Genomic DNA, 23,029 nt, shown 5'->3' with positions numbered 1-23,029 from the left:
GTTGAACATCCGCCTTCAGATCAGATAGTGATCCCTGGGTCCTGGGATCGAGTCCCGCATCCTGCTCTCTGCTCAGGGGAGGGTCTCCCTCTCCTTCTGCCCCTCACCCTGCTCGTGATTGCTCTCTCTCTCTCTCTCTCTCTCAATCTTTCTCTCTCACTTTCTCAAATAAATAAATAAGATCTTTAAAAAAATAAAAGAAAACGGTTCCTCTTTTCTGCTTACTCAAATTCAAAATTCTTTAGAGTTCTGAACTATGCAGTTTATGCCTTTGCTGTCTTCATCAGGGACGACCCATCCAGGACGCGCTTCTCATAGGGATCCGCAGGGAGGTGTGGGTGGATGTGTGCCACACAGTGGCTCACAAAAATACCTGCTTTGCTGTCACTCCTTTTATAAGAAAGAGCCCAGTGTATGTATGAATAGAAGAGATTCTAGTGGTTGATGGGTCACAGAAAGTGCTCGTCTGGGGGGTGTGCATGGGTAGGCCCCACCTCGTCTACACAGGCCGCATCTGTGTCCACATTTAGATAACTTGTTGCACTGCAGTTATGCCACATGTCGCTTGATGTGACTAAACGTAATCATGGCAGCAGCACCATGATCGCCGGATACACCCCGTGTCCTAAGTTTCACATAAATTATTTTAGATAGTTCTCAAAATGAATCGACACATAAATTCACTTAAATACATCTGAGAGGCAGCGTACCTTGCTGGCAATCACACAGCTTGTCCCGAGGTCTAGCTGGGTCCCCAGTCCTGGGCCTGCACAGATCTTAAGCTCTGTAATACCACTTCTCACTGTTTATTAATCAAGAAATTAAAAAAAAAAAAAAGAAGAGAAAAATTAGAACTCTTCTTATTTATCTGGCATGGAAAATCTTTTTCTTACCATGAACAACAGAAACATGCCAAGGCATAACTTTGTGGAAATAATTGTGCACAGTAAGTGATGTCATTGTAGGGTATTTAACATTTAGTGTAAACTAACTTCCAAATATCTGCTGCATGAGAATTGGTTGAAAGTTATGAGGCACGTCACTATGTTTTGATTTAGCATTAATTTTGGGGCCACTCAGGAAGTTGCAAAACTAATAAACTTAGATAAAAAAAATCAAACCATAATTATTTATAGCCTCTTGATTGGGTGGTCGCCAGGGAGGTCTCCAGTGGACCTGGCGGGGGAAGTCAGTGCACAGTCCAACGTGGAAAGGGGCCTGCGAGCCAGGCTCTGAAGGGGCAGCGCCAGCAGCCACACCAGTTCCCAGAAGTGACGCCCAGATGACAAGGCAAAATTACCTGGCATTGCTTTGCAGATACGCTGTCATGATCAGGTTTCTCAGAGCACAGAATTCAGTTAGCGCGGATCACTGAATGCCATTGGACAATACACGGGAGCAGACAGCCGGGCTCCCTTCCCTCTCTGTGCTGCGGACTGGGGTGGCCCAGGCCACGCACTGTCTTAGGATGGCGGTGTGCGTGGGTCCCTGCCCAGCCAACAGTGCTCCCTAAGCACTGGTCAGATGTTCCCCTGAGACTGGCCATCCTTGCTGCCCCAGGGTGCATGATGCCAGCTGTTGTGGGATTCTGGGTGCTACCCACCTGAATCCACAGCAGCAGCTCCTGGGACTCTCCGGCGTCGTGGAGGGAGCTGCCCGCAGCAGTGGGGAGAAGTGAGTCCTGGAAGTCAGCAGGCACGAGAGGGGTCTTCACGTGGTATGTCGGCACTCTCTTAAGGCAATCTCCCTCCAATAAGCTACCAGAGGTGATGCTCTGATCCAGAACAGGAAGGATCCTGTGTCGGTCTGCACTGATGGGGTGGCTGGAGGCATTGCCCGGCGTCCCTGGCCCTCCTCCACCCCCTTGGCTTCCTGCTCTCCTGGTTGCTCTTCGGGAGCTTCCTAACCTGGACCCAGCTGCATCCACCCACTGACTGCTGGGTTCCCCCCACTTAGTGTCTCCCGCCCCCTCTTCTCCGTTCTCCCCCGGGGGGTGGGGGTGCTGACACCTTCCATCTGCAGTGGCAGGCCTGGATCTTCTCTGGGGTCCCACTCTCAGGGTGAGCCACCTGCGCCCCGTCTTTGTTCCCTGTCCCGACTGAATCCTTCCCATTCCATCTGTGGCCCCCAGTCTAAGTCTCAGGTCCTCCTGTCATTCACAGGCCTGCCACCCTAACAGCCGTGGGACATGCAGGCACCCTGCCCTCCCTGCATCCACAACCCAGGGGCCCCCAGGGGCCCCCAGGGGCGCTTCCGCCTGGCGGACCAAGTCTGTAAGGCCCTTGCACAGACGAGGACAGAGCAGGGACCTTTCCCCGTGTCTCACGCTGTGGCCGGGACGCCTTTCTAAATGCAGACCTGCCCAAAGGATACGTCTGGTTACATGCTCCCAGCTGCCCGGAGACTTCGCTGGCCGAAGGGGAAACGGGTCCATTCTGCAGACTGGAATTTGGCCATACTTTTCAAACTTAAAAATTCACAGGCCCTTTGATCAGTAATCTATGGCAACACAGTGATGGGGGAGGGATGGGGTGCAAAGGGGCATAGACGACGCCACAGCGTGAATGTTATATGTCAGCCGAGGCTGGGGGCGTCCTGACTGCCCGCAGTGGGGACGCTGGCTGAACAGTGAGGCGTGCGGTCATGGCCAGCAGTGCCGGGCCTCCTCCTATGCCCTACGGGGACGTCTGCAGATGTGCCTCATTCTACACAGCCCCTCGGAGCCCTCCGGACCTGCCTTCCGCTTCGGGGCGCCCTTCCCCAGCTCTGAGCTGCATTCCTGCCTGTCCCTCCAGGGAGCCCTCCCTGTGTCAACACATGGCTCGCAGCACTATGTAAAGGCCCGCTCCAGGCAGCCTGACTGGAGACGGTTGTGCAGTGGCAACACTGCGCCGTGCTACTGCTCACGTGAATCATGTTTGTGCACACGTGTCCTCAGGAGACACACAAGAAATGGGGGCCCTATAGCTCCCTGGCAGTGGGGAACGTGGACAGGGATGCTTACTCTTCACAAAATCCTTTCAGATTTGCTTTTTGTTTTGTACCACATGCATCTATTAGGCATTTGGAAAAAAAAAAAAGAAAAAATATTAAAACAGACAAGCAAAATCCAGATCCCCAACATTGACAGAGTGGAGGTAAACTCCTTTTTTTTTTTTTTTTTTTAAGGATTTTATTTATTTATTCATGAGAGACACAGAGAGAGAGGCAGAGACATAGGCAGAGGGAGAAGCAGGCTCCATGCAGGGAGCCCGATGTGGGACTCGATCCCGACTCCAGGATCACGCTCTGGGAGGCGCTAAACCACTGAGCCATCCAGGTGTCCCAGGTAAGCTCCTTCTAATACAGTCCTTTGTGTGTGGGCTGCCTGGCTCCTGCCATCTCGTCGCCTCTCCCTCCTTCCAGGGGCCAGGGAGTGCTTTCTTCTGCCCAGATATGCCTCCCACCCCCGAAGCCTCCCCTTGCTCAGGCAGTTTCTTCCTCCTGGGGTCTCTCCTGCTGTCATCCCAGCCGGGGCCACCTACATGCCCTCTCGGGCTCAGCGCAGGTCCCAGTGTGGTGTCCTTGGAACAGCCGTCCGTCCTGGCCGCTCCTTTTCTAATTCATAGTGATTTCCCTGCACAATTCCACTATACATGTTTCTAGTCATATATTTAAACACGTCAGTTGCAAATGTCACATTTTTAATTTCTAACATAGCATATCATGCGCATAATAGATGTTCATTAAACAGTAAACGACTCCAATCAGGTTTTTACCTCCAGGGAGTTGGACATATGAACTCGAGACAGATCCTCTAGGCCAGTGAGGCAGGCACAGACCCTGCTCTCTCACGTGATCTGCAACAGGAAATGTGGTGCACGTGGCGTGTGGGACGTGAACAGTAGGGCTGCACCTCATGGGTTCCCAGCGGCGGCGGCGAGCGGGCTGTAACTACTATCCTTGCACTTCACCGGATTACTCTGTGTATAGTCCCTGAGCGGTTACAGTTTCTTTTAGAAAAATAACACTGTCTTCTCACTGGACCTGACCATATCCTGCAGTTAACTATGATTTAGTTCAGAATAAATAAGCGTTAGTGGAGAAAGCTTTCCGTTGGTGTTGACTCCTAAAATTCTTTTTAAAATGTGGTCAGAATTATATGTAAAAATAAAAAAAAAAAGAATTATATGTAAAAATATGCACAGCAAAACAACTAAAAGGAGATGTCACAAAATCTCTGGAATATTTAGAGATGATGAAGATTATTTTGGAACGGTGAGGCAGCCAATTATTTATTTCTAAATTCTTTCTTCGATTGTCTTGATTTTCTGTAGTGGTGGAAAACAACAGTGGAAAACAACACTTTGGAAGCCAAGTAGCAGGCGTGCAGGGGTTACTGCAGCAGCTCTAACCTCTCTCGGGGAGGTCAGGTTTCGAATATCGAGGCGTCTTCCGATATCTGGCCAGTTGTGCTCTAATGCTTCCGAAGACTTAATGCCCAGCACAGTTGGTCTGTGTCACCCGACAGACGATTCAGATCGACACCCTTTACCCCACTTGGCTAAAAACAATTGTTTACTCAGTTCTGTCCTTGTTAAAAGGCCATTTTGGGATAACCTGTGACCTTCAGGGACACCTTCAGGGTCTCCTGGATGACTCCAAGTTGCTGATCAAAAGATCCTTTCTGCGTCCCTTCACACCCCTGGAGACGTTCGCCGTTTCTTATTGATAAAATACTGAGGCAAGAGCCTGGCTTGCTCACCTGTGCTCATCTCGGGGGAACAGACGGTTCATAAACACACTCAGGTAACGGTGCTCAGCCTCCCTCAGTTCTTTCAGGTACTTTTGTAAAATTCGGTTGGCTGTCGTAGGGATGGAGGGCGGGAGGGCGGGAGGGGCGGGAGGGTATGGATGACGATGGCGGGATTTAGGAGGGCGGAGAGAGAGGATGGGAGGTAGGGCGGGATTGAGGGATGGAAGGTTATTGGAGGAGGGTCTGATTGAGGGATTGGTGAGGGCCTGCATTACAGTAAGGCCGGACAGACTACTCCTGACATTACTCAACTACTTCCTTCCTGTTGCCTTCTTTCTTTCTTTCTTTCTTTCTTTCTTTCTTTCTTTCTTTCTTTCTTTCTTTCTTTCTTTCTCTTTTTTTTTCCTTAAGCATGGCAGACGCGTTTACGGTTGTTCCGATCATTGCATGATACTCTGTTTGAAAAACCCGAGTTGTTGGAACACCTGGGTGGCTCAGCAGTTATGCATCTGCCTTCAGCCCAGGGCGTGATCCTAGAAACCCAGGATCGAGTCCCACGTCGGGCTCCCTGCATGGAGCCTGCTTCTCCCTCTGCCTGTGTCTCTGCCTCTCTCTCTCTCTCTCATTCAAATGAATAGTAAATGAGTAAATAAATAAAATATTTAAATAAAAATAAAGAGAAATAACTATCACAGTCTGTATGAGTTCTGCGAATTGTGCCGATGTTAACTGCTTCTTGCAGTTTCTGGCTAGGTGATAGCACCCAGATTGTGCCCTGGTTGAGTCTGTCGGCCGACGCAGAGGGAGGTACACAGACACGGTCATTCCCAGAGCGTTACTAATTACAGAACCACTTCCTCCAGGAGCAAGTTAAGGGTGATGCTGATGCAGCTGAAGGAAATGTGGGGGTCCCTTCCTTTGCTCCCGGTTTTATTTGATAAAAAGTTCCAGTGAGTTTGCAGCCTTGGGCTTGTTTATAGAGTTGAGCTATAACAGTGCAATTCAACACTCGTGGCAACGTGGACCTGCAGGGAGCATGGAGAGCTGCCATGGACTTGACGAACGAGAGCACTGAGTGACAGGCAGGTTTTTACACCTGTCTTGTCAGATGCCTGGGACACCCAGTGCCCCCTATTTCTCCCGTGTTGGACCTGCATGCTCAAGTCCACATGTCCCCCTCTTGTAGGCTAGCCTAGGCCAGCTCGCCCCCAGCAGTGGGCCTCTGAGGGAGCGCTGGACACTGTGTGTGGACGAAGGTGGGCTTGGGGGACTCTGCTGTCTTCGAGGGAAGGTTAGACGCTGCCACCAGTGATAGCATCCCTGCTTCCTGGGGAAGCTGTGAGTGAACATTTTCCAGGTCACCTCCTGAGTAGGAGCATGAATGTGGGTGAGTTGGTCCTCATTGCTCATTCCAACCCCGTTACCTGGTGTTTGTCTCTCCCTCCAGGATTTTGGCAACAAGTAGTGTGAAAGCCCCTAAACAATGAGAAAGTCTTTAAAAAGGAATTTGTGTATCTAACAGTGAATACACATAGATAGTGTTTTGGATAAACCATATCTCAGAGGGGTGGTAAACTCCAATCCAGCTGAGCGGCGCTGTTTACCCTGACCCCGGAGGAGACGAGGATGCCCATGACGGTGGTGCTGGCAGTCACTCTTCATCCCGAGTGTAGTGTTTTCGATGCACTGCCCTCTCACCGATCCTCACAACGACCCAGTGAGCTCACGGCTGCACTTGGGGCCTTTACAGATGAGGAAGGCAGCTCTTCGAGAGGTTAGGACTGCTCCCCAAAGCAAGGGACAGGACTCCTATCTGGGTTTCCCAGCTTTCTCCTCCTCACTGAGCTAAGCCTCCTCAGAGGCAGATTGAAGGAGATGATTTATTTGTATTTTTCCCTCAGTTTATGAGATACTTTCAGGCTCAACTTTCTGCAGATTGGGTTGCCTGATTTGAGGGCTCAGTTTAAAGCTTAAGAAAATACTTGTGGACATTTAAAATTATCTTACAAATTAGGCAAATAGACTTGCTCTTTTGCAATGTACCCAGTGCATTTTACTGCTGGAAACCAAGTGCCTTGGACACATTTGTCATCACATGAAAATAATCATGAGCCTACTTACAATTATGCTGAAGCAGATGTTTGCACATACCGGGTTATAATCTGAGGGCAAAATGTGTTATATCCTGATCCTGAGGGCATCATGCTTGGTGAAATAAGTCAGACAGAGAAGGACAAATAGCATATGATCTCACCTATCAGTGGAATCCAAAAGCAAAGTCTCAGACAAGAAAGCAGAGGCAGGGAGTGGGGGAGGGGGATTTTGAGGAAGGAGGTCAAAAGGCACAAGCTTCCAGTTTGAAGATAAATAAGTTTCAGGAGTGTCCTGTGCGGTGTGGTGACATCGCTGGGCTGCCTGTAGGGTAGATCCTGGGAGTTCTCACCACAACAGAACAACCCTTCTTCTTCTTTGTCTCTATGAGATGATAAACTTATTGTGGGGATCATTTCACAGTATATGTAAGTCAAATCAATACACTGTCCACCTTGGATTTATACAGTGCTGCGTGTCAGTTATACCTCAATAAAACCAAAAAGAAAAAAAATAATGTTAAGCTTGAAATGTGCGTGAGTATCGAGTGAGGCCTGACCATAATAAAAAGAGACAGTGACATGAAGTACAACATCAGAGACATACCTGCAGGAAATAAGTTGCATTTAAAAATGTACAGGAATACCATAGAAACAGTGAATCTGATAAAATATGAAGACTGGGTATTTATATATCGTTAATTCTGTTGTTACATAAAAAGGATTCATTTGCAGCCATGAAGAGTGTGCTTGCTCTTATAAATGCTACTTGGTGTTTTTAATCATTAATCTGCCATCAGCTTTAGGAAACAGAGAACAGGACACTTTTATGATTTAAGGATTATGCCCCCAATATTAATAAAGATAAATAGCTTTAAACACCAAAAATTAATTTAAAAACCTCCCTTATTTATTCATTTTTAGAGAGGGGAGTGCAGGAAAGGACAGAGGAAGAGGAGGGAGAGAGTCCCAAGCAGACCCCATGCTCAGCCTTGATGAGGGCTCGATCTCAAGACCTGGAAATCATGACCTGACTCAAAATCAAGAGTTGGACACTTCACCGACTGAGCTGCCCAGGCACCCCTTAAAATATTCCTTTAAATCCAAAATCCTAGAGGAGAACACAGGCAACACCCTTTTTGAACTTGGCCACAGTAACTTCTTGCAAGATTCATCCATGAAGGCAAGAGAAACAAAAGCAAAAATGAACTATTGGGACTTCATCAAGATAAGAAGCTTTTGCAAAGCAAAAGATACCGTCAACAAAACTAAAAGACAACCTACAGAATGGGAGAAGATATTTGCAAATGACCTATCAGATAAAGAGCTAGTTCCCAAGATCTATAAAGAACTTATTAAACTCAACAGCAAAGAAACAAACAATCCAATCATGAAATGGGCAAAAGACATGAACAGAAATCTCACAGAGGAAGACATAGACATGGCCAACAAGCACATGAGAAAATGCTCCGCATCACTGGCCATCAGGGAAATACAAATCAAAACCACAATGAGATACCACCTCACACCAGCGAGAATGGGGAAAATTAACAAGGCAGGAAACCATAAATGTTGGAGAGCATGTGGAGAAAAGGGAACCCTCTTACGCTGTTGGTGGGAATGTGAACTGGTGCAGCCACTCTGGAAAACTGTGTGGAGGTTCCTCCAAGAGTTAAAAATAGACCTGCCCTACGACCCAGCAATTGCACTGCTGGGGATTTACCCCAAAGATACAGATGCAGTGAAATGCAGGGACACCTGCACCCCGATGTTTCTAGCAGCAATGTCCACAATAGCCAAACTGTGGAAGGAGCCTCGGTGTCCACCGAAAGATGAATGGATAAAGAAGCTGTGGTCTCTGTATACAATGGAATATTCCTCAGCCATTAGAAACGACAAATACCCACCATTTGCTTCGACGTCGATGGAACTGGAGGGTATTATGCTGAGTGAAATAAGTCAGAGAAGGACAAACATTATATGGTCTCATTCACTTGGGGAATATAAAAAATAGTGAAAGGGAATAAAGGGGAAGGAGGAAAGATGAGTGGGAAATATCAAAAAGGAAGACAGAACATGAGAGTCTCCTAACTCTGGGAAACCAACTAGGGGGGTGGAAGGAGAGGTGGGCGGGGGGTGGGGGTGACTGGGTGATGGGCACTGAGGTGGGCACTTGATGGGATGAGCAATGGGTGTTATTCTATATGTTGGCAAATTGAACACCAATAAAAAATAAATTTATAAAAATAAATCCTTTAAATCCCTCACAGATCCTATACACAGAAATAGTTATTTACTTGTTTTGATTATGTAAAACAAGAATAGAAACTACACTACTATTGGAAACATTAAATTTCATCATAAAGTAAGAAAGCAATTTAGGTAGATAAGAGATAAAACTCTGTTGAGGTCTCTCTATGTAGAAAGATACATTTACACAATTAGCATCCAAGTAATTTCTATCATTTAAAACTAAAAATTAGAAATAATTATGTCATCCTTTCCTATATAACTTAGCAATTGTCAAGGATTTTCACCCACATTTTATTTTAAGTCAAGTGCATTCTTGGATGACTATTAAATCATTAATTCATTCATTTATCTGTAGATATATGAACTCACCACGGCATGGAAAGTTCTCGGTCAGATGCTGAGCCTGCACTCGGGAAAATGTGTAATTTCTACCCTTCTAGAACCAGACATGGAGTCAGGTAAGTGGAGGCATGGGAATTTGGGTGAAAAATTTCCAGGCAGAGAGAACATTGTGTTCAAAAGGAGAACATGGGGTGCTTAAGGACTTAGTGGTTCTGAGTTCCCGGAATGAAAAATGAGAGAGCCAAAATGATCGTTTCTTTCCCCTTCTTGAGAGGGAGAGGAAAAAAGGCAAGTGCTTCATGACTTTTTCCATCAATATTTTACCAAATTTAATATGATAGAGGATTAAAATTCAGTGTTTTAAGATGTAATGAGTTATTGCCATTTAATTAGTTGATAATATCCAGATATATAAATAAATTTAGTAGTTTATATACTACCTATGTGTAATTAAAAATCAAAAGGAAAATTTTTTTTCTACAAGTAACTCCATCCTCTGACCATGTTTTTATACTCTCAGTGCAGTGGTGTACTGGTAAATGTTTGTCAACCCGCTTTTGAGAAAATGGACGTATGAATAAGTGTCATCATTTCTATGATGTAGGTGGTCCCCACATGAGAATCATAACCCACCACTTTGACTCTAACTGGCTCACAAAATCCTGAAAACCTATCAACTGGATTTCAGAGCAGAACAAGCCTGTTCTAGCACATTGTTATTCAATTTCTGTTAGCATTTTTTTGCTTCAATGAGTTATAATAGTATGTAATAAACTTTCTCTAAACTGTAAGATTTCATATGTTTTGACACATATATATACTCAGGAAGCCATTACAATATCCCCATCATGTACATCACCACAGAAACTTCCTCCTGCCTCTTTGTGAGCCCTCCCTCCTCACCCCCCAGTCTACCCCGCCCCCATCCCATGGGCAGCCTCTTGATCTTCTTTCTGTCACTATTGATTAATTTACATTTTCTCAAGTTTACTAAGTAGACTTATACATTATCTACTCTTTTGTCTGGATTTCCCCACTCAGCATAACTATATTGAGACTCACCTATTTGTTGCATGGACCATTAGTTCATTTATTGTTATGGATGGGTGGTGCTCCATTGACTGGATACAGCACATTGCATTTAACCAGTTACCTGTTGATGGACATTGGGTTGTTTCCAGTGTGAGGGCTGCTACTTAGAGCTAATATAACATTCTTGTGTAAATGGAGTGGAAATAAGCTTTCATCTATTTTGAGAAAATATCCAGGGATGGAATGGTCAGATCTCAAGGCAGGTGTACATCTAATGTTTGAAAAAATAGACAGATTATTTTCCAAAGTGGTTGTGTTCTTTACCTTCTCAACACTAGTGTATGAAAATTTCAGTTGAGTTCTTTTGCATCCTTGCCAATACTTGGTATGATCAATCTTTTTCACTTTAACCATTCTCATAGGTATGAAGTGGAGTCTCCCTGGGATTTTAATTTTCATTGACCTGGTAATTGGTGTATTGAGCATCTTTTCAATCTCATATATTCTTTGATAAAATGCCTGCTTAAATCTTTTAAAATATTTCTCTCCCTTGTTCCTTCTCAAATGAGGATCTTGCTATATTCCATATATAAGTTCTTATTCAGAGATAGAGTTTGCAAATATCCCCCACCCTGGTCTGAGAGTTATCTCCCCATTCTTCTAACATTTTTGTTGAAAAGAAGCACTCTTTAATTTTGATAAAATCCAATTATCAGCGCTTTCTTTTAGGGATTGTGTTTTTTTGTGTCTTTTTTTTATATATTCTTTTATTGGAGATCATTTTGCCAACATATAATATAACACCCAGTGCTCATCCCGTCAAGTGTCCTTTTCAATGCCCATCACCCAGTCACCCCATCCCCCTGCCTGCCTCCCTCTTCCACTATTCTTTCTTAGTTTCCCAGATTTAGGAGTCTCTCATGTTTTGTCACCCTATTTAATTTTTCCCACTCATTTTCCCTCCTTTCCCCTGTAATCCCTCTCACTATTTTTTATATTCCCTGTATGAGTGAAACCATATAATGATTGTCCTTCTCCGACTGACTTACTTCACTTAGCATAATATCCTCCAGTTCCATCCACGGTGAAGCAAATGGTGGGTATTCGTCGTTTCTGATGGCTGAGTAATATTCCATTGTGTACATAGACCACAACTTCTTTATCCATTCATCTTTCGATGGACACCAAGGCTCCTTCCACAGTTTGGCTATTGTGGACATTGATGCTATAAACATTGGAGTGCAGGTGTCCTGCTGTTTCACTGCATCTGTATCTTTGGGGTAAATCCCCAGCAGTGCAATTGCTGGGTCGTAGGGCAGGTCTATTTTTAACTCTTGGAGGAACCTCCACACAGTCTTCCAGAGTGGCTGCATCAGTTCCCATTCCCAGCAACAGTGCAAGAGGGTTCCCTTTTCTCCGCATCCTCTCCAACATTTGTGGTTTCCTGCCTTGTTAATTTTACCCATTCTCACTGGTGTGAGGTGGTATCTCATTGTGGTTTTGATTTGTATTTCCCTGATGGCCAGTGATGTGGAGCAGTTTCTCATGTGCTTGTTGGCCATGTCTATGTCTTCCTCTGTGAAATTTCTGTTCATGTCTTTTGCCCATTTCATGATTGGGTTGTTTGTTTCTTTGCTGTTGAGTTTAATAAGTTCTTTATAGATCTTGGAAACTAGCCCTTCATCTGATATGTCATTTGCAAATGTCTTTTCCCATTCTGTAGGTAGTCTTAAAAGACAGTTTTGTTGACAGTTTTGTTGACTGTTTCTTTTGCTGTGCAGAAGCTTTTGATCTTGATGAAGTCCTAATAGCTCATTTTTGCTTTTGTTTCCCTTGCCTTCATAGATGTATCTTGCAAGAAGTTGCTGTGACCAAGTTCAAAAAGGGTGTTGCCTGTGTTCGCCTCTAGGATTTTGAAGGAATCTTGTCTCACATTTAGATCTTTCATCCATTTTGAGTTTATCTTTGTGTATGGTGTAAGAGAATGGTCTAGTTTCATTCTTCTACATATGGCTGTCCAGTTTTCCCAGCACCATTTATTGAAGAGACTGTCTTTTTTCCAGTGGATAGTCTTTCCTGTTTTGTCGAATATTAGTTGACCATAGAGGTAAGGGCCCATTTCTGGGTTCTCTAGTCTGTTCCACTGATGTCTGTGTATGTTTTTGTGCCAGTACCACACTGTCTTGATGATCACAGCTTTGTAATACAACTTGAAATTCGGCATTGTGATGTCCCCAGCTCTGGTTTTCTTTTTCAATATTCCCCTGGCTATTCGAAGTCTTTTCTGATTATTTGTTCCAACTCTCTGAAGAAAGTCCATGGTATTCTGATAGGGATTAAATTGAACATGTAAATTGCTTTGGGTAGCATAGACATTTTCACAGTATTAATTCTTCTAATCCACAAGCATGGAATATTTTTCCATCTCTTTGTGTCTTCCTCAATTTCTTTCAGAAGTGTTCTGTAGTTTTTAGGGTATAGATCCTTTACCTCTTTGGTTAGGTTTATTCCTAGGTATCTTATGCTTTTGGGTGCAATTGCAAATGGTATTGACTCCTTAATTTCTCTTTCTTCAGTCTCATTGTTAGTGTATAGAAATGCCGCTGATTTCTAGGCATTGATTTTGTATCCTGCCGCATTGCTCAATTTCTGTATGAGTTTTAGCGATCTTGGGGTGGAGTCTTTTGGGTTTTCTATGTACAGTATCATGTCATCTGCAAAGAGGGAGAGTTTGGCTTCTTCTTTGCCAATTTATATTGTAGCAAATAAGTCTTTGCCTTAAGCATGGCCACAAGGATATTTTCCTGTCTTTTCTCATAGAATTTTTAGTTTTAGGTTTTACATTTAAATTTGTCATTTAGGGCAGCCCGGGTGGCTCAGCAGTTTAGTGCCGCCTTTAGTCCAGGGCATGATCCTGGAGACCCCAGATCAAGTCCCATGTCGGGCTCCCAGCATGGAGCCTGTTTCTCCCTCTGCCCCTGTCTCTCTTTGTCTCTCATGAATAAATAAATAAAATCTTAAAAAATAAATTTGTCATTTATTTTGCATTAATCTCTGTATATTGTGCAAGATATGAATAAAAGGTTTAATTTGTTTTTTGTTTTGTTTTGTTTTTGCATATATTCAATTTTTCCAGAATCACTTGTTGGGAAAACTATCCTTTCCTTACTGTACTTTCTTTATAACTTTGTCAGAAATCAGTTGTTCATACATGTATGGGTCTATTTCATAATTCTCTATTCTGTTCTATTGATTTATCTTTCTATGTGTTTTCAACAATACCATACTGTCTTGATTGGTTTTACAATAAGACTGTAAATCAGGGAATATTAGTCTTCTAACATTGTTCTATTGTTTCAAACTGATTTTGTCTCTTTTAGTCCTTTGCATTTCCACATGGATTTTGTAATCTGTCAATGTCTATAAAATGTATGGTCATATTTTGGTTGAGGATGTATTGAATCTACAGGTCAATTTGGAGATAAGTAGCCTCTTAAAAATATTAAGTCTGGGGATCCCTGTGTGGCGCAGTGGTTTAGCGCCTGACTTTGGCCGGGGCGCGATCCTGGAGGCTAGGGATAGAATCCCACGTCAGGCTCCCGGTGCATGGAGCCTGCTTCTCCCTCTGCCTATGTCTCTGCCTCTCTCTCTCTCTCTCTCTGTGTGACTATCATAAATAAATAAAAATTTAAAATAAAAAAAATATTAAGTCTGCTGATACATGAACATGATATATCTCTCTATTTACTTAGGACTTACTCTCAATGTTTTACAGTTGTAAGTGGACAGCCATTGCACTCTTTTTGTCTCATTAATCTCTAAGTGTTTCATGTTTTTGTTGTTGTACATGGTATCTTAAATTTCAATTTCTGATGGGTCATGGCTAACTGCATTAGTACAATTGTTTTTTGTATATTGATTTTATATTCTGCAACCTCACTAAACCTTATTTGTAGTAATTTTTCATAGATTACATTGGATTTTTTACATAGATAATCATGTGGTTTGTAAGTAAAGGAACAGTTTAGCTTCTACTTTTCCAGCCTCAATACTCTATTTCTTGCCTTGTTGCACTGGCTAGAACTTCCAATATAATGCTGAATAGGAGCAAGGAGAGAAGACATCTGAGTCTTGTTCTGCATCTTAGGGGAAAACATTCAGTCTTTATTATTAAGTATGTTGTTTACTGTAGGACTTTTATAGATGCCCTTTATCAGGTTGAGGGAGTTCCCTTCTTTTTTACTTCTTATATTTGTATTTTCTTTCTGTTTGATAGACTTCCTTTAACATTTTGTAAACTGCAGGGCCATTGGTGATCAACTCTTTCCAATTTATATGTCTGAAAAAGTGTTTCTTATACTTTTGTTTTTGAAAGATATTTTTGCTGGGTATAGAATTCTAAGCTGGTGGTTTTTTTCTCTTCAGTCTCATAAACATGGGGCTCCGTAGTTTGCTCATTTATTTCAATTGTTTCTTATAGAAACCTACTGCTGTTACAAATTTTGTTCCTCTAAATGTAATGTGTTGCTAAATGTAATGTGTATCTCTTTTTCTTCAATGTATAATCAGCACACATACTTTCCATCTTACACATTGTAGTTTTTATCTCTGAAGGTCTGTTTGGATGTGTGTTTTTTTTTTTAATTTTTTTAAAGGATTTTATTTATTTATTCATAGAGTCAGAGAGAGAGAGAGGCAGAGACACAGGCAGAGGGAGAAGCAGGCATCATACAGAGAGCCTGATGTGGGACTTGATCCAGGGTCTCCAGGATCACGCCCTGGGCTGCAGGTGGCGCCAAACCGCTGTGCCACCAGGGCTGCCCTGTATGTGCTTTATATCTTCCATGTCTCTACTTAGCTTTTGGAACATGTGGAATACAGTTATAAAAACTGTTTTAATGCCATTTTTTTGTTGTTGTTGTTATTTCTAACATCCATATAAGTCTGGGCAGTTTTACAGGATTTTTCTCTTTGGAGGTTCTACTTTCCTTCATCAGTACATATGAAGTAATCTTTGATTATATACCAAAATTGAGTATTTTACTCTGTGCCATACTGAATATTTTTATATCCCTATAAATATTTTTATATTCAATTTTGGAATTCAATTAAAGTAGTTGGGGGCAGTTTAACACTTTCATGTCCTTCTTTTGAGATTCACAAGATGTAATGAAAGCAGTACATGATTTAGGGCCACTTATTTCCCACTTTCCAGGTCAAGAACTTTCTGAGCACTATATTCAATGTACCGTGAAATGCAATTCGCAGTACAATGATATACCACCTCACACTCATTAGGATGAGTACCATAAACAAAATTAACCAGTACTGGTAAGGATGTGAAGAAACAGAGCCTTGAGTACTCTTGTTGGGAATAGACAATGGTACATCCACTATGTAAAACAGTATGATAGTTCCTCAAACAGTAAACATAGAGTTACCATGTGATCAGGCAATTCCACTTATGGATATTTACCCAAAAGAACTGAAAGCAGAGTCTCTAGGAGATATTTGTACAACTATGTTCATAGCAGCATTATTTATAACAGCTGAAAATGGAAGCAAATTGAATGTACATGGATGGATGAATGGATAACCAAAAGGTGGTACATCTATACAATAGAATATGATTCAGTCTTATAAAGGAAGGGGATCCTGACACCTGTTACATTGTGGATAATCCTTAAGGACATTATGCTAAATGAAATAAGCCACCCACAAAATGCTAGTACTATAATATTCCACTTATATGAGATACTTATAGTAGTAAAAATCATGGAGACAGAAAGTAGAATGGTAGTTCCCAGGGGCTGAGGTTAGGAGGAAATGGGGAGTTATTGTTTAATGAATATAGAGTTTCAGTTTTGTAAGATAAAAAGATCATAAAAGATAAATCAATTTTTTAGGTAGATGGGTGTTGGTGATGATTACACAAAATTATGAATATATTTAACTTCACTGAACTGTGCACTGAAAAATAAATCAGATGGTAAATTTTATATTGTGTGTATTTTAGTACAATAGAAAAATGTAAAAAAAAATGGAGAGATAAAATTTTTCCCAGACAAACAGAAATTGAGGGAGTTCATCACGCCTAGACCTGCCTTAAATAAGTGCTTTGAATATCTTCAGTTTGAAGTGAAGGAACACTGAACAAACACAGAAGTGCATGAAAAAATGAACCTTGTAAGGGTAGACAAAGACCTGATACATACAGGAGGCCACAGCACTGCTGGGCAGCATGTAAATCACTTTAAACCCTAGTATGAAGTTAAAACACAAAGTTATTAAAATAACTGTATAAAAGTAGATTTCTTAATTTGACCATAGATATGAATACTAGATAGAATAAATCCAGAGAAAGGTAAATAGCTATATCTTTTTAAAAAAGACTTTTTATTTATTTATCCATGATAGTCACAGAGAGAGGAGAGAGAAGCAGAGACACAGGCAGAGGGAGAAGCAGGCTCCATGCTGGGAGCCCGATGTGGGACTCAATCCCAGGACTCTGGGATTATGCCCTGGGCTAAAGGCAGGTGCTAAACCGCTGAGCCACCCAGGGATCCCTAAATAGCTATATCTGAGTTAAATTGTAACATTTTAATATAATGCTTGGTTTGGGTCTTGGAAAGCCCAAAACTTATTGTGTTTTGTCCAATTTTCCTTTGGCTTTGGATCACTGGCTTCATTTTTGAATTTGCAATTTCAATTAAAAATATGTGTATCACTTGTAGGATATTTTTTTAACATTTTTAAATTTAAATTCAATTTAGTTAACATATAGTGTATTATTAGTTTTAGAGGTAGAATTTAGTGACTTGTCTGTTGTATATAACACCCAGTGCTCATTATATCATGTGCCCTTGTTAATGCCCATCACCCAGTTGCCACATTGTTCTAGGTGCTTTATCAAAAAAATTAATAGGCTCTTTAAAAATAAATTAAGAATATCTTATGTGGATTTTCTCAGTGTTCTTTGGAATGAATACAGTAAAATGTTTTATTAAACTTTGTAATTACAGAAAATTTCTATTATTTTCTCTATTTTTTCAATTGCTTCAAAACCAGACTGACAGTGTTTCCTTTTATACCCTTTAGTGATATCAGCTCTGTTGCCTAATCTGTTGACTGAGTAAAACAGTGTCCTCCTTCACGTGGGTGGGCTACATCCAGGCAGGTGAAGGCCTGAGCAGCTCAAAAGGCAGACCTTCCTCTGAATTACGGAGCCCTCTTCTTGCCTGGCTGTCCTTGAACTGGGATGTTGGCTTTTTTTCTTCCTTTTGAACTCTAATGAAAAGACTGAATATTTCTTGGTCTTGAGCCTGCTGGCCATCAGACAGGAAGGACACCAGTCCTCCTGGATCTCAGGCTGTGTAGACAGGCTGGACCTAAATGATCAACTGTTCCAGGTTCAAGCAGGATGCCCTACAGATCCTGACACTTGTCAGTCTAGTTGCTTCCTATGATAAATCTTGCTGTATGTATGGCTCTGTTCTGCTAGGTTCTGTGTCTCTGGAAAACCCCAGCTAATACACAAGGTCTGCCAAGCACTTTTGAAAACAACCCAAAATTGAGTAGAAAATAGAGTCCCAGGCAGCCCTGATGACCCAGCGGTTTGGCGCCACCTTCAGCCCGGGGTATGATCCTGGAGACCTGGGATTGAGTCAGGCTCCCTGCATGGAGCCTGCTTCTCCCTCTGCCTGTGTCTCTATCTCTGTCTCTCTGTATCTGTCATGAACAAATAAATAAAATCTTAAAAAAAAAAAAAAAGGAAAGAGACCCTAAGGTCTGCTTATGAGGTTGTGCAGCTTCGGACATCTGACAAACCAGACCTTACCACTAATTTGCAATGATATCGAAAAGAAAGAAGGAACTTCTGGACTCTTTCCTGTGATTGCACTTTGCCAGGTTGAGCTTGCTCAATACTGGGAGTCACATTTACATCTGTCCCGCTCGCTGGGGTATTTTATAATTACTGGAATTCCTCTGCCCTTTTTGACTAAATAATGAATTCCATAATAACACGGTGCACACATGCACATGCCGAGTGAGTGGTGAGCACAAAGCCGGTTGGCCCAAGTGCCTGCCCTTTGACTGTGCTCAGATTCCTGCCTAGTTACAAAAATATTGTGTAAATGTCAGTCACATGAATCTGTTTGTGAAACCCCATTGCCATGTGTGCATTCTCCCAGGACAGCGCACGGCGTGATTCAGCACCAAGACGATTTCCTCCCGAAAGACACAATATGGGGTGAAACCCCGCTAAAGTGTAGCAAATGTGAACAAAATGCTGCAGAAATGCCTTCCTGACACCAATGCTTCCTGATTTAGTAGGATGTACCGGCGGGGGCACAGGCCTGGCTGTGTCTGCAGCAGGTGGGTCCCTCTGGGGCCCCCGTGGTTCCAGAAAACTCTGGCATTCTGCAGGTGGCAGCTAAGAGTGAGATAAATAAAAGTGCTAGTCTTGAGTGTCACGTTCAACAAACTAAATGTGAGTAAACACATATCCATGGAAAGAAACTGAGCAAACTTTGTTCTCACAGCTCTATGGAACATGGCAGGTGTTCTGAAGTTTGAGAACCTGCACCATCCTGCAAGTGGACTCAGAAGCAGCTTTTGTTGGAGGCCTTGCTGGGGGTCCGGGCATCCTGTGTGAGATGAGCACTGATGCTCTGGGCTCCCCAGGAAAGCCAGAGCCAGCTTTCCTTCCTGGTTCAGTCACAGAAGCTCCTTTTTATCACTGACCAGGTGGGCCCCGGACCAGGTGAGCACTCCCCACCCTGCAGGGACCCGTCCCTGGGATCTGAGCCCCTGCAAACTACAAATCCCACTGAGAAGCCCACTTATCTGCGCAGGATCTCCCAGTTCCTTCCTTCCTTCCTTCCTTCCTTCCTTCCTTCCTTCCTTCCTTCCTTCCTTCCTTCCTTCCTTCCTTCCTTCCTTCCTTCTCTCTCTCTCTCTCTCTTTCTTTCTTTCTTTCTTTCTTTCTTTCTTTCTTTCTTTCTTTCTTTCTTTTATTCATTCATGAGAGACACAGACAGAGAGGCAGATACATAGGCAGAGGGAGAAGCAGGCTCCATCTAGGGAGCCCAATGTGGGACTCGATCCCAGGACCTCGGGATCTCGCCCTGAGCTGAAGACAGACGTTCAACCACTGAGTCACACAGGTGCTGCTCCCACTTGCTTTCTTGTTAAGCCCGAGCAAATCCCTTCTGCGACCCTCCTCCTGGCTTCCACGGGACCTTGCACCCTGCCTGGTTCTGCTTACTCCCTTCTCGTGGGCAAGGCACAGAGTCCTGGCCTGTCCCGTGTGTAGCTGTGTGAACTGCTTGCTACAGGCTGCCTGCTGCTCACCCTCCCTCTGCGGTAGGTCGCGTCTGCTGAGCTAATACCTGGCCCAGCAGCTGCTCAGGAGGCTGTGTGCACTGGGGCTGCATGATGGCAGAATTTACCAGGCCAGCTTCCCCGCAGACAACTTCCTCAAGCTACTTCTCCTTCTCATGGCCAGTTCTCTGGAGGCCTTGGATGTGCCCTCCCCTTAACTTACCTGTTGTGATATGACCTGGTGGATGACCAGCTGGAGGCAGGTCCTCTGGGAACAGTGAGGCCCAAGGAGATGGAGGTCACAGTCAGGCACCTGAGAAGAACTTAATCCTTACTCAGGGCACCAACTGTGTCCTTCCTTCCAAGAGGTGGGCCTGCTTGCACGTGCACCTGCGATCTGCACTGTCTCGGCCTCCTTGCTCCCCCCTATGGTTGGCCTGGGGGGACCAGCTGTTGCCCACACCATCCAGCATGGCCATGGACCAAAGCCACTGTTTGGATGGTAAGACTCTGCCTTCAAATACTTTCAGATCCTACCTGTCTCCCATCCCAAAGCCCAGAGAATGATCTGTACCCTTGGAAGTTGCTTACATATGACTTTGCAGACACTGGAGTCTTCATTCCAGTTCTGAGGGTACCGCTTCATGCCAGGGGGCTTGAATGTGCTCTCTGCAGCTCTAGGCTCTCCCTTGTGGTCTGCAAACTCTGACTGCATTGACTTGTGGCACGCTTCTGCCTGTCTGTCTGCCAGCTATCCCAGAGTCTTCCCGGAGCTCCCTTGTGCCAGGTTGGGGGGAAGGGACATGACATGGACAAAGTCCTCTTGGAGGAAACGAGACATTGATTCCCAGCCCTTATATTCCTGCTAAGATCCATTGCTGTCTTCTGAGGGATGCTGGACATTTGACCTCAAGTCTTCTCTGCCATTTCCAAGAAGTCCACCCAGCCTTGTAAGAGGGATGCCTTCCCTGGAGACACATTTGGGGAGACACAGCAGGCCAAGGAGGGCCGAGGTTCTGGTGCAGGCTGACCTCGGTGTGGTCAGCCTGATAGCTGTCAGCATGAGCTAGTGCACCGTTCGGACCCTATAAAATGCAGCTGGTAACACCCACTGCACGGTTTTGCTGTGAGGACTGAGTAGTCCATCTAAGTGGCCAGCAGGGGGCTAGTACACAGTAGACACCTAATAAATGCTATCTTTCACTGTCAATACAGAACGTGCTCTGTGCGACTTCACCTCTTTGTCTAATCCCTGACCCACCAGCAGGCAGTTCTTCCAAATCAGATCCTCTCTTCTCCCTCCCCCAAGGTCACCTGGGTCTACCTTTGGGGGTGCTCGTTCCTCTGAGCACAGCGGCCGGTTCCCTCTGCTCCCCCTTCAGAGAGGGGCCAAACCCCCACGGGTCCTCGAGCCCCGTTTGCCTTCACCTGGCGAGCGGACTGCTGTACGGAAGCCCCGCGGAGAAGGCGACGCTGGCAGAGGGTGTCTGTCAGCAGCAGCAGCAGGGGCAGCCCTTCCGTTGCTCCGGAGTCTCGGGGTCCTGGGGGGAGGTACCCTACACCTGTCTGTACGCTCGCCACCAATGTGTCCAGGCTTCATCACGGAGGTCTTAAGAAGTCACAGCTCTCTTGTGTCGCCAACCTCGCGACTACAGAGAATATACTCTGTGACTAGGGTGCTTTCAGGCGTATGGTGTTCATCAATTTTATACCGATTGGCTTAGCAGATGAACAAAGATATTGGTTAATGAGTGCCTGCTGGGTAATCAGAAGTTCTCCTCTGACACCACATCCCAAGGATTAGTCGGATTGTGGCTGCAGCGAGAGGTGACTCTCTGTCCGTCCCCAGCTAACCGTGTCCCGCACTCCCAGCCGAGAGCAGGGACGCTGCTCTTTCATTAAGTCGGCCGGGCCCACCCAGCACGTCCTCCAGGTCGGCCCACAGCACACCTTCTAGTGCGATCGGAGTCTAGCGAGAGGTGAGGCGAGGCGCGGGCAGCCAACGAGGAGGTGTCCCTGTGAAACGGGCACGTGGACAGGTCGGGGCCATGGGGAGCGGCTGGGAGTGGGGAGGGTCTTGTGCTGGACGCTCCTGGAGGAGACCTGGGACCTGAGACCCAAATAACTATTGGTAGAGAGATCCAGCCATCTGAGCAGCTGACGGGAAAGTGCTTCGGGCAGAGGGAGTAGGATTTGGACACAGGCAGGTGACGGGGCCTGGGGAGACGAAGCCCCGGGGAGGCATTGAGGTGGGCAGGGGCCGACCACGGAGGGCACGCGGACGCTGCTGGTCACCGGGGCTGTAGCCGGGGAGTCCTGCGTCGTTCATGCGGCGTCCCTCTGGGTCCTGGGAACATGTTGCAGGCACGGAGCGCAGAAGGGCCCGGTGACGGGCGCCCTTGCAGGTGGAGAGCATGCCCCGAGGCCGGCCGAGCAGCGTGTGCCCTGCGGGAAGGCACTCGTGTTTTCCCCGCTCTCTTGTAATCTTGTCCGTGCAGAGGGGTTAGGTTGACTACGTGGGTGCTGGGCAGGGGCTACAGGCGCGGCTGCGGGTGCGCACGGGATAGATCGCGATTCCCAGAGACAGAAGCATCTGGATTCCTCGGGGTGTAGCGTGAGAAGGAGGCCCCTTGCTGACGCTTGCTCATCTGAGAAAGGGGGTGGCGGCCCTCTTGTCCGTGGGGGTGGGGAAGGCGAGGGCATCAAGGCTTCCTTTGTGGGTGTGGAGTTGACACGATGGCACCTTGGGTAGATGGGTTTAAAGCCCCTGCCAAAGGACTGAGCACAGAAGCCAGGAGGAGGCCGGGAGGCATCAGCACCCCCAAGAGAGCCCCGGGCATGAACAGGGGCTTCCCTTCCTTCCCAGGGTGCCCCAGGGTCACCGACCCTGTTGGAGAGCAAGCGACCTCGGGTGCGGGTTCTGTTCCTTTCACAGCATCTCAGAGTCGTCAAAGGAAAGTCGGTGCTCCAGCATTTCATAACCCAGACGGCTGCTCTGGGGGAAAGAGCACCAGGCAGGGAGTCCAGCAGCCTCGCTCCTCTGCTCCTGGCAGTTGCCACCTGACTGGGGTTTTTATAGGTTGCCTGCCTGCTGTGTTCTCTGGACCGGAACCAAAGTCATATCCCCGCTTCCTCAGTAGCCCCGAGATGTGTGTGGGGCTCTGAGAGGTTGGTGGGGTCTTGGCCTTGCTGATGTCATCAGAAGAACAAAGGGAGGACCATGAGGGCAGGGCTCCTCCCCCCGCAATGTGCA

At 45.3% G+C, this 23,029-nt stretch overlaps 1 long non-coding RNA gene across 2 annotated transcripts; it reads left to right on the top strand.

Annotated features, from left to right (window-relative positions):
* The first annotated feature begins 3,274 nt into the window (after positions 1–3,274).
* On the top strand, positions 3,275–19,376 carry LOC102153803. Of its 2 annotated transcripts, XR_005353107.1 has the most exons (4): positions 3,275–3,328; positions 4,584–4,788; positions 9,434–9,536; positions 18,996–19,376. It is a non-coding gene; the product is annotated as an uncharacterized LOC102153803 (long non-coding RNA). The 2 variants fall into 2 exon arrangements; XR_005353106.1 differs by lacking the exon at positions 3,275–3,328 and having other exon boundaries at positions 4,330–4,788.
* Positions 19,377–23,029: the final 3,653 nt, after the last annotated feature.

This window comes from Canis lupus, chromosome 1 (genome assembly GCF_011100685.1).
Source record: "Canis lupus familiaris isolate Mischka breed German Shepherd chromosome 1, alternate assembly UU_Cfam_GSD_1.0, whole genome shotgun sequence".
Classification (NCBI taxonomy): Eukaryota; Metazoa; Chordata; class Mammalia; order Carnivora; family Canidae; genus Canis; species Canis lupus.
This window is presented reverse-complemented; position numbering and strand designations above follow the sequence as displayed.